The sequence below is a fragment of the Cebus imitator genome, unplaced genomic scaffold (assembly GCF_001604975.1).
Source record: "Cebus imitator isolate Cc_AM_T3 unplaced genomic scaffold, Cebus_imitator-1.0 Scaffold215, whole genome shotgun sequence".
NCBI lineage: Eukaryota > Metazoa > Chordata > Mammalia > Primates > Cebidae > Cebus > Cebus imitator.
Window position 1 is genome coordinate 2509773 of NW_016107530.1, and position 10101 is coordinate 2519873.

Consider the following 10101-nt stretch of genomic DNA (forward strand, 5'->3'; position numbering starts at 1 on the left):
TAGTTTAATTATTTTTTCCTCTCTCTTCTTTTCTGTTTCCTCCTTTCCCCGACTTCTTACTCAGCCCTTTAGAAATGCAATCACAGCCTTTTACCTCCTCTTCACCAGACATCCCCTACAGGGCAAGTTCATCTGACTGCGTGCTTAGAAGCCCACCAGGAGGTTGCCTCAAGAGATAACAGTTGATTTAAAACCCAAACTATGCCCGCTGAAGTTTTGAGCTACCTTTCCAACTTACTTCCACCCGTGAACACACCAACCTGACTGCCTGGTAGATCAGGCACCGATGTGAGTGTGCTGACCCGGCACCTGCTCACTTCTGCTGTGGCGTAGCAGCCCCATCCCATCTTTGAAGCAGAGAGCATGCCCCTCACCCAACACTGATTCTACTGGCAGCTTGATCTCGGACTTCCCAGCCTCCAAAACTGTAAGCCATACATTTCGGTCATTTATAGATTACCCTGGCTGTGGTATTTTGTTATAACAGCCCAAATAGACTAAAACAGGCATGAAAAAAGAGTCATTATTTCCAGAGATTAACTTGGGTTCCCCAGGGAAGGAGGAAAAGGCACAAAGCCTCGTGTTTTGAGGGGCTCCTGTCTCTCTAGATCACAAGGATCTGGAAAGCGTCCTCATTGTCCACATCCCGTGACCCATTGAAGGTGGCTGCTTCGTTAGTTTCCAGAGGTCGCTGGCGGCAGTTCTCAGGGCAGTAGTTACTAATGTTCACTCTTCCTGCCTCCCCAGGAAGAGGAAGAAAGCCCACTTTCAGCAGGGCCCCTGGGAGATTTTAGGGCTCTCTCAGAGGCCCTGCATGAGAGTGGGCTTTGGTCTTCACAGCCTCAGCTTCCACAAACACCCTTCTTTTCCCAGCCTGGGGGTGAAGGAGGGGGTCTCTCCAAATCTGTTCCTCAACAAGTGCTCCCACCTTTTGCTCTGTCCTCCCCCAGTCCCTCCCCACTTCCCACCCCACAAGACAATCAGCACAATGACCTATTAAGAGCCTGGGCTTTGCAAACAAAAGCCCCAAACCTTATCCTCTGGGTGGCCAATGCCTTCTGCTTTGGGTGCTGCCACCCATTGCTGCCCATTGGGCCCCTCCGTGGCTTTTCCTCCTTGGCGTTGTTCGCAGTCCTCCCTGCCGAGATTAGGGCCAAGGCTCCAGCATCCACACCTCTGGAAACCCTTCCTTCTGCCTGTCCTCGGCCTCAGAGCTGCTGTGTGCAGAGACAGCAGGCTCACTGAGCTTTCTAAATTTCAAGCCTTCCCCACTGGAAAGTGAGGCTTCGGGTCTTCACCTCCCAGGAGGTCAGATGCCTGTAAGTGGAAGCTTTGGAACAAGAGCATGAAGGGTGAACTGCTACTCCTGAGCCCACCATGCTGCTTCTGTGCAGTGGGAGTTTTCTAGGTCAGCCTGACGGTCAGGGCCATCAGTGGCCTGGTGTCTGCTCCAGGATCAGACCCTAGTTCTTAGTCTTTCCTCTGCCCCCTCCCTTCCTTAATGTCCCAAGGATGCTGGAGTCTCTACAGTAGCTCCTGGCCTGACTCTGTCCTCAGAAGAGGGCCAGATTGGAAGTCTCACAGCCTGCTCCTGCAGGAAATCCTCCCACTGTCCCCATCTGCTGTTGGGTCTGGCTGGTTTCAAAGCCCCTCACACTCCAGCCTGACAACGCCTTCCACCTCATCTCTCTGGTGAAGCTCAGGTACCAGCCACACCAAACTTTCCCCCATTGCCAAGACATGTCATGTTCCTCTACACTTCCATGTCTTTTCAAAGCTGTTTCCTCTTCCCCAAATATCCTTCCAACTCATTGTGTCTACCTGTCAAGCTCCTATTCACCCTTCAGTACCTCAGTCCCCCTGAGATCCTGAGGTTATGACTGGGCCCAGTGTTAAAGTGTGCTGTGACTGATTAGTGATGTCTGCCGTGGGGGCAGGAGTTGGGAGACAGAGTCCGAGTCAATGGAGTGGTCATCCCTGTACCGAAGTGTGCCCACCCCCCGTTAGTCTCTCTTTCCTCAGTATCTCCAGATGTGTGTGTGGAATCATGGCCCTAGCCACATTGTATTTTACTATTTGTTGATTTATATGTAGACTTTAGGCTCAAGGGCAGAGACGGTGACATGTTCATCTTTGTACCTCTTTGGCACACAATAAATCTCAATACATGTTTATTGAAAGAAAGAGAAATATATAATTTTCCAAAACCCTCATGAAGTGAGTAATATTTTCTCCAGTTTTTGAAGGAGGAGAGTGAGTCTCATGGATTAAGCCATGTGTCCTACAACTTGAGGGTGGTAGGAACAAGATTTGGTTCTGGACAGCCCTGTCTCCAGAGCCAGACACTTGTGCAGAGTGCACTATTGCTTCTACAGGACAGCCTTTTGTGGACTTCAGGCCCATGGCATCTCCAGGCTTCTTTGCAGGTGGCAGACATGATGAATGTGCAGCTGGTCTTGATAGGCTATGTGATCCAAGATGAGTCACTTAACCTCTCTGGGCCAGCTTCCCCACAAGCAGAGCAGCAGTAACGATCTTTCATGGCCTTTCTCATGGGGCCTTGTATGGTTCATATCAGCTTGCAGGATGGGAGAGGGCTTTGAAGTCTGCAGAGCTAGATTCCCATGTGAGATTCTAGTTCATAAACACACAGAGCAGAGGCCCCACCAAGCCCAGACTCTATTTCCCCTCGAGGAAAGCCACCTCCTCCATACTTACCTGCCTGCCTTGGAAAGAAGCAGGCGAGTGGAGCTCAGCTAGTGGGGGCTGGCGGGCAGCCTCCCTCCCCAGCCTCCTTTCCCTTCATTATTGCACAAGTGTTGCCACATTGTGGGAGCAGTCTCAGGTCCCAGACACTCCAGAGGTTTCAACAGTAGCCTGAAGCCTGGTTATCTGGCAAGTGAGTGAGAAGGGAGAAGGTGCCAATTAGACATGCTCCGCCTTGTTAAGGCCAAGGAAGAAGAAAAAAAGCTGGAACTTTGACTGTTGGATGCAATTCTCTGCGCCAGGGGCCTTGGATCTACCTTGTAAAGAGTCATCTGCTTGAGTCCAGCCTCCCTGGAGGCCTCAAGGCTGGGCTGACTTATTCCAGAAAGGAGGGAGCAAACATGGCCACCTGCCCTGGTAGGTGACTGCCCAGCTGGGCAGAAATGCAAAGATGCATTCATTTATCTATCAAGGATTTATGGAATAGACAGTGGGTGCCAGGCTGTGTGTGGGGCACTGGGGACATGCATGCTCTTTGCACATAAACTGCTCCTGGCCCTTTGGCCTAATTCTCAAGATATTTGAGGAAGGAAGCACCCTCTGGCCCTATAGCTGCTCTCCATGCTTATATGGCTTAGGGAAAAACTCTGCACTTGGACTTGACTTCAGAACATGTTTCCCTCACCCAACTACAATCTTGTTTTTATTTACAATCTGTGCAGCCCTGTGAGGAAGGCATAGCAGGGGCTAGTCCCCACCTGGTAATAGTTGGAAACACTGGAGTGCTGGGTTCAAAGAGATCCTGAGGTTATGTCTGGGCTCAGTGTTAAAGCATGCTGTGGTTGATTAGTGATGTCTGCAAGGGAGGCGGGAGTGGAGAGGGATAATACAAGTGCAATGAAGGTCTCATCCCTGCACTAAAGTGTGCCCTCCTCAAGGGCACAGGTTGAGTCTTGTTCACTAATGTACACATGATGCCTGGCATGGCACCTGGTACAAAGTAGATGCTCAGTAACTATGCATTCTATATAAAAGAACAAAGAACAGTGAGAATGCTGAGACCCAGGGTGAGGAGTGGAACCTGTCCAAGGACACATGGTGAATCCAGGTCTCCTAACTACCACCCTCTGCTGTCTTGTCAAAGCCAACACTCTCCCCACCCCTGTACTTCCATCTCAGAGCAATGACTCAAAGTCTCTGTCATTCATTTGAAGCATGCCTTTGAAAACCAAAGTTGCAGGTGGCCCAGGCTATGAAAGAGTCTGGCTGGGAGAGAGGGTCACCATGCCCTCCTCTTTCAGAGTTGGGTACTAGGATTGCACATTGGCTCTGCTCTGGGCCAGAGTGGGACCAGAGATCTCAGAGTGGCCTCCCCCGCCCCTGAGCTCAGCATTCAGAAGGACTAGAGGAGGCAACGTCATTCTCCTGGGTGTGTGTGTGGCAGTGGAGGGGGTGCATGGGTAGGGGGGAGAGACAGTTCCGGGACACACTGCTGGCCCCTAGGCAGAAAGGAGCCAGACCCTCTCTTTGCACAGATCACCAAGAAATATTTCAGGTTGCATCCATTCCCAGATCTGGCCCAAACAATCCCAAAACAGAAAGTTCAAGGATTTCCAATAAGAATCCTTCCCAGCAGCCATGGGCAGAGTTATTCCCATCCCCCAAAAATCGTACTAATGAGCATCTCTTGATGGGATTCTTTCCTCCGGTCAAAGTGCTCTCATAACCACGCTCTTAGCATAAAGTGAATCATAGGATGTCTGTGCTTAAAGGGACCTTAGAGATCCTTGGAAACCGAGGCCCACAGAGGGAAAGTGACTTGCCCAAGCTCACACAGAGGTGGGCAGAGCTGGGCTGATTCCCGGCAGAGGTCCTTCACTCTCTTCACCGAAGTGGCCAGATGACATGCTGCAGGATTCAAGCCTCCCCCAGAAGGTGGGAACAGCAGGAATGTGTAACCAGAAACAGAGGAGGTTGGGGGAGAGAGTCTTAAGCTTGGGCCCAGGCCACTCAAGCATTTAATCCCAGGGTAATGCCTTGATGGCTGCCCCATCTGCCCCAGGTCCTGTCCATGCCACCCACTAACGATTTCTTATTCATTCATTTATTTTTAAATATTTTTGTGTTTGTTTTCCATTCTTTGTGTTTACAAGGAAAGCTACATAAACAATCCCAGAAAGAGGCCACCAGATCTGACCAGCTGCTTGGGTTCAAGGTCGAAGTCAATGTTTTTGGGAAATGGGTCTTTTCTCCTACCCTCCCCCTCCCCATCTGGCCCGAGTGGAGACCCCATTGTTTAGCATAACGCCAGGGCAGGAAGAACAGGGCAGGCACTGAGTGGTGTGCTTTATATGCACTGTGGTTCCCTGTCCCCAGAATAACCCAGGACTCCCATTTTGCCTATGGGGAAACTCACTTGCCGGAGATCACGTGGCCAGTCATTCAAACCCAGGAAGTTTCAGTTCTTGCTACTGTTCTAAAGGGGCCTCCAAAAATGGAGGTGGACTGCAGGGTGCAGGAGGAGACTGTGATGTGCGGGAAGGGTGGGAAGGGCAGGGCAGATGCCTCTTTTAAGGAAGGGTCTGCCGGCTGGAAACCACCCCCACCTCCCCATGCTGCTGGGGAAGACTGTGCAGTGCGTTTATGCAGTCAGACAAGAGCACACGTGCACACACGCACACACAGGTAAACACACACACAAACCCCTCATAGGCACCTCCGCCTGCTCACGCACACATCAGTGGAGCCCATTGCAACAACGCGGGAAGTGCCCTGCCAGGCCAAGTCCTCGGGATGCATTCTTCACCTGGAGACTTGAGCTGGGACCAGCTCGGCTGCAGCCCCTGGATGCTGGCCCAGGTTTCCTTGAAACCTCAGCCTGACTCCTCTGCCCCTGGCTTGGTTCTGGGTAGGAAGCGGCACTCATGTTATCAAGGCCAGGAAGCGTCTCGGTTGCCCTTTGCTTTGGCTTTTCTGTCTCAGGCTGTCCACTGGCCATGTGCAGGTGAGGAAACAAAAAGGCCACACCCACGCAGTGAATCCCTGATGGGCCCGGGCCCTGCAGAGATGGCTCCTTTAATCTTATCTCCAGACTTTCCTAGCATGAGATCCTCCCTGGCCTAGTTGAGAAGGATTAACAGAGACTCCCTCGCAGTGGGGATGAGATGGGGCCTCTGTGAATGTTTGCTGCATGAAAGAACAAATGAATGAATGAATGAATGAATGGGCTGATGAATGGTTTTGGAGTGAGTGAATGAGGCACAAGGAGGGAGGGGTGAATGAAGGAGGAGTAACACACCCAGGTTCTGCATGGCAAGCAATTCATTCAGTTGGAAACAAGAAGCCTGCCCTCATGGAGTTTGCATTTTCACACACACACACACACACACACACCCTATATATATATATATATTTTTTTTTAATGTAAAAACACAAAAAGGGTCCACAACAGGCTACACTCCACAGCATCTATGCAACTTTTTGGGAAGATTGCACTATCTCCTAACTGTCATCTGACCTAGGAGTAGACTCACTGCTCTTCTTTAATTTCCTATGGCACATCTGAGAGAAGACACGTTCAAACAAGGCTGAACTGTAGGCTTGGGGATAACACTAGGAAATAAACCCAGAGGCCAGCCTGGCCCTTCATCTGGGCTCCCAAGTTCCTGGCATTCACGCCCCTCTCGTTATTCAGGTGCCTGTGCAGACATCACTAGTTGACCTTGGTACTTTCTCACTGAGCCTAGAATCTTCAGAACTGTGCCCCAGGCAGCTACTGGCAGTCACTGGATGCAGACACATGAAATAAAGCCTATTTGCCCTGCCTGGGCTAGAGAATCCGGCTGTGGTGATGTTGCTAATGCATCCTCAGCTATGGAAGTTCATGGGGAAGGCTTCCCTACCTGCTCAGCCACAGAGGACCATGCAGGAAACAGGTACAGGTGGGGCTTGGTCAGTGGGTGAAGTGAGCTCCTGGCAAGGACTCCTCAGTCCAGGGACAGCAGCAGGGTTGCACCTGGGGATGTTAGAGATCCTCTTAATCAACACTCTTATTGTGTTCAAGAGCCTCAGAGAGGCCTGGTGACTTTCCCAAAACCACACAGTGAGTGTCTAAACCCAAAAGCCTAGACTTTCACAGCCCAGGGCCCAGGCTGACCCATGAGCGGGGCCCAGGAGAGGCCTCCAGCCTCCCGATCCTGTCCAGTGTCCTTCCATTGTTCCCCTCTGCCTTCTTTTTCCTGGCGTGTTCAGAGCTGGAAATGCTGCCATCTTGCTGGGACCTGCTGAACTTCCTCTGCCGGGGACCCCTTCAGCCTCACTCCTAGTTCTCCTAGTTTTGGAAACTCAAATTTTTCCAAGAGTTTTGCAGTAGAAGGGGTTAGGAGGTACAGGAAGCTCTCTCTCCCAGAGGGCAGCTCTGGAGCCACCAGGGGCACAGAGGCACGCCGTCTCAAGTACCCCAACCCATCTGCTGTGTTCTTCCCTGACCCGAGGAGTAAAAAATCTCCGTCCAAGTCTGAAGCTTCTAAAATGGTTCTTGGACAGTCCTGGAAGAGCTGGCAAACCTGCCTTCCTTGGAGCTTGGATGGAGTCAGATCTGGAAATAGCAGCTCTGATTTATTAAGTGGGGATATGGGCAGGCTGGGCATAGGGTAGGCCAGCTGGCACTTGGTTGATGTCACAGATGAGTAGTCAGGGGCCTGGGACAGTAGGAAGCTGAGCTCATGGTGGGGAGGTCCCTGGGTGCTGAGTGGGCTGGCCAGCAAGTGGGTGGGAAGGCTGAGGGCTAGACGGGAGGAGGCTTGCTGATGGGAGTGTGGGTGGAGACCAGAGATCACCAGGAAGGGCGTTGATGTGGGGTAGGCCAGGTGGTTGCAGGGGAGTAGGGTAAGTGTAGTGGGTCAGACTGGGAGTTGGGGAGCGCGCTGAGCGCTGGGTGGGCTGGGTATTGGCTGGGCGAGTTGGTGGTGGGATGGGAGACATGGGAGGCTGACAAGTTAGGGGTGTGGGTGTAACCAGCTATGGAGTGGCAGGATTGGGCCGGAGAGGGTCCATGCTCCACTCCATCTTCTTTTCGGCATTGGATACTTGACAGCTGCTGAGTCAAATGCCCCGCTCCTCCATCGCCTCCTTCAGGGGCAGACCAGCCTCCAGGCCTCCACAGCTCCCCACCCACCTATTAGCCTGTTCTGTGCTGAGGGAGTGGACCCAGGGCAGGACAGTAGATATTCAGAGCGGTGGTCAGGGCCCAACCTACTTGAGCCAGGCCAGAGTGACCTCTGGAGGCTTTCCAGAAACCTTTGGCAAGTCCCTTACCCTCTCATATTGCACAGGCCTAGCTGTTTGGGGAGGATGTGGAGCCGGGAGAGGACTCAGAGTAAGGGGAGGACTCAGAGGGTGGCTTTCCACAGGAGGGCATAATTGTGAGCCCCACAGAGCCAGTCTGACTGTGGGTTCCATGGCCCCATTGGGGAATGCAGGGCTGAGGCCTGGGACAGGGAGGACTGGGAGCAGGGGTGCAGCAGGGGAGTCCAAAAAGAGCCTTGAAGAAGCCACCGTGTAGATCCTTTACAAAAGAGTTCTGAGATGAATCGATGCTGGCATGGGCTTTTTAAAATTTTGTATTTCATTTTATTTTTAAGATAGGACCTTGCTCTGTCACCCAGGCTGGAGTGCAGTGGCGCTACGATAGCTCACTGCAGCCTGGGATTTCTGGGCTCAAGGGATCTTCCTGCATCTGCCTCCCTAGTAGCTAGGATTATGGGCACACACCGTCATACACAGCTAAGTTTTTTTATGTTTCTGTAGAAGACAGGATCTCACTATGTTAGCTAGGCTGATCTTGAACTCCTGGACAGGGCTCAGGTGATCCTCCCTCCTTGACCTCCCAAAGTGCTGGGATTACAGGTGTGAGCCACTGCGCCCAGCCTGGCATGGGCTTTGGTGCCATCCAGGAAGAGTCTGTGGAGACAAATAAGGACTCAACAGGTTCACAGTGCAGTTGTTGAACCACCTGAGTCCAGAGGCAGTCTGCGCAAGTGCTTAGGAACAAGGGCTGTGGCCCTAGCCTACTGATATCCAAACCCCTGGCTCTGTGACCTCAGGCAAAGCTCTTAACATCTCTGTGCCTTGTTTTCCTCATCCATCAAATGGGGATAACATGATGATCCCTACCTTATAGGGTTACGAGGAGTAAATATATTACTATGTGAGAGGCGCAAAGAAGAGCTCTTGCAAAGGGTAAGTGGTGCATGAATGAGCTGTTGTTGTGGTGACATTGTTCATATTATGAAGACAGACTGGCCAAGCACATCTCATTACCCAGCCACTTACCTGTGCTTGTCTCCAAAGTAACCGGTCTTTGTTTTAAAGGGGAGCCCCAGGGCCAGCCATGGGCGGCTTTGCTGTCATCAAGTCCTGCCACTGCAGATCCTCGAAAGCAATAGAAGTGCAGGAATGAATTTAGGTATTTCGGGCAGAGAGTATTTCTTCAGGCCCTCCTCTGTAGCAGGAACAGTGCCTCCATTCCCAATATCTACTTCAAATCAGGGGGCAGTGAGGGAGGGAGACAGAGAAGGATGGTGCTTAATGGAGGGGACTCTTCCTACCTTAGGAGAGGCTAAGGAAGAGAGAAGGCCCTGCCCCGGCCCCTGCAGGCATTCCAGGGAACCGGTGTGGGACCACAGGCACTGTGGATTGTCTGCAGAGGGAGATGAGAGGGCAGTTGGACGGCCTCATCACTGGGTTCTCTCACCTGCCAAGGCCTGGGCATCAGCTGTCCAGCCAAGAGCGCCCTCTATGGAAGGGGCTGGCCGCTGGAGAGGAAGCCTAGGCCATGCCAGTCTCCTTCCCAGGGCCAGGTCGGGGCCAAGGCCAGCTCTCAGGCCACAGCTGCTTTGCTGGCCCCCGCCCCAGGAACTGTCCAGTGCATAGTCACCCCGTCCGGGGCCCGTTGCTCACTCTCAAGTCCCACTCTGCTTCCAGCCACTTCCTTCTCCTGGTCTTGGCCTCTCTTCTGTTCCCAGCTTGGTCTCAGACACACCCTGGGTCATAATGAGCGTCCTCCAGGGCTTCTCAACAGAGGTATGTGTGTGTGATGGGGCAGCCAAGTCAGGGAGGGGCCTTGGATGGCATTGTTCCCTCCCTAAAACCAACTGTGGAACCCTGGACAAGTGAATTCACCTCTCTAGGCCTCCTTGACCTTGGGTCTAAAGTTATGGAGGGGCTGCTTTGGTTAAGAGGAGTGGGTTGGAAGAAGATATTAGTCGTGTCGAAAAAACAGTGGAATTGAGATGATTACTGGAGCCACAAAGCCACAGCTTTTATCTCCATTATTACCACAAACTCAGCCACTTCCCTGGCTGATGCAGCAGCCACACACCGCCTCTGCGCATG

The 10101-nt window shown here is 52.2% G+C and overlaps 1 long non-coding RNA gene across 1 annotated transcript; it reads right to left on the reverse strand.

The window, feature by feature from the left end:
* Positions 1-985: 985 nt before the first annotated feature.
* Positions 986-9133, reverse strand: LOC108318115. Its single transcript, XR_001831028.2, has 3 exons — positions 9040-9133; positions 2719-2892; positions 986-2578 (listed from the first exon to the last, which is right to left on the reverse strand). It is a non-coding gene; the product is annotated as an uncharacterized LOC108318115 (long non-coding RNA).
* Positions 9134-10101: the final 968 nt, after the last annotated feature.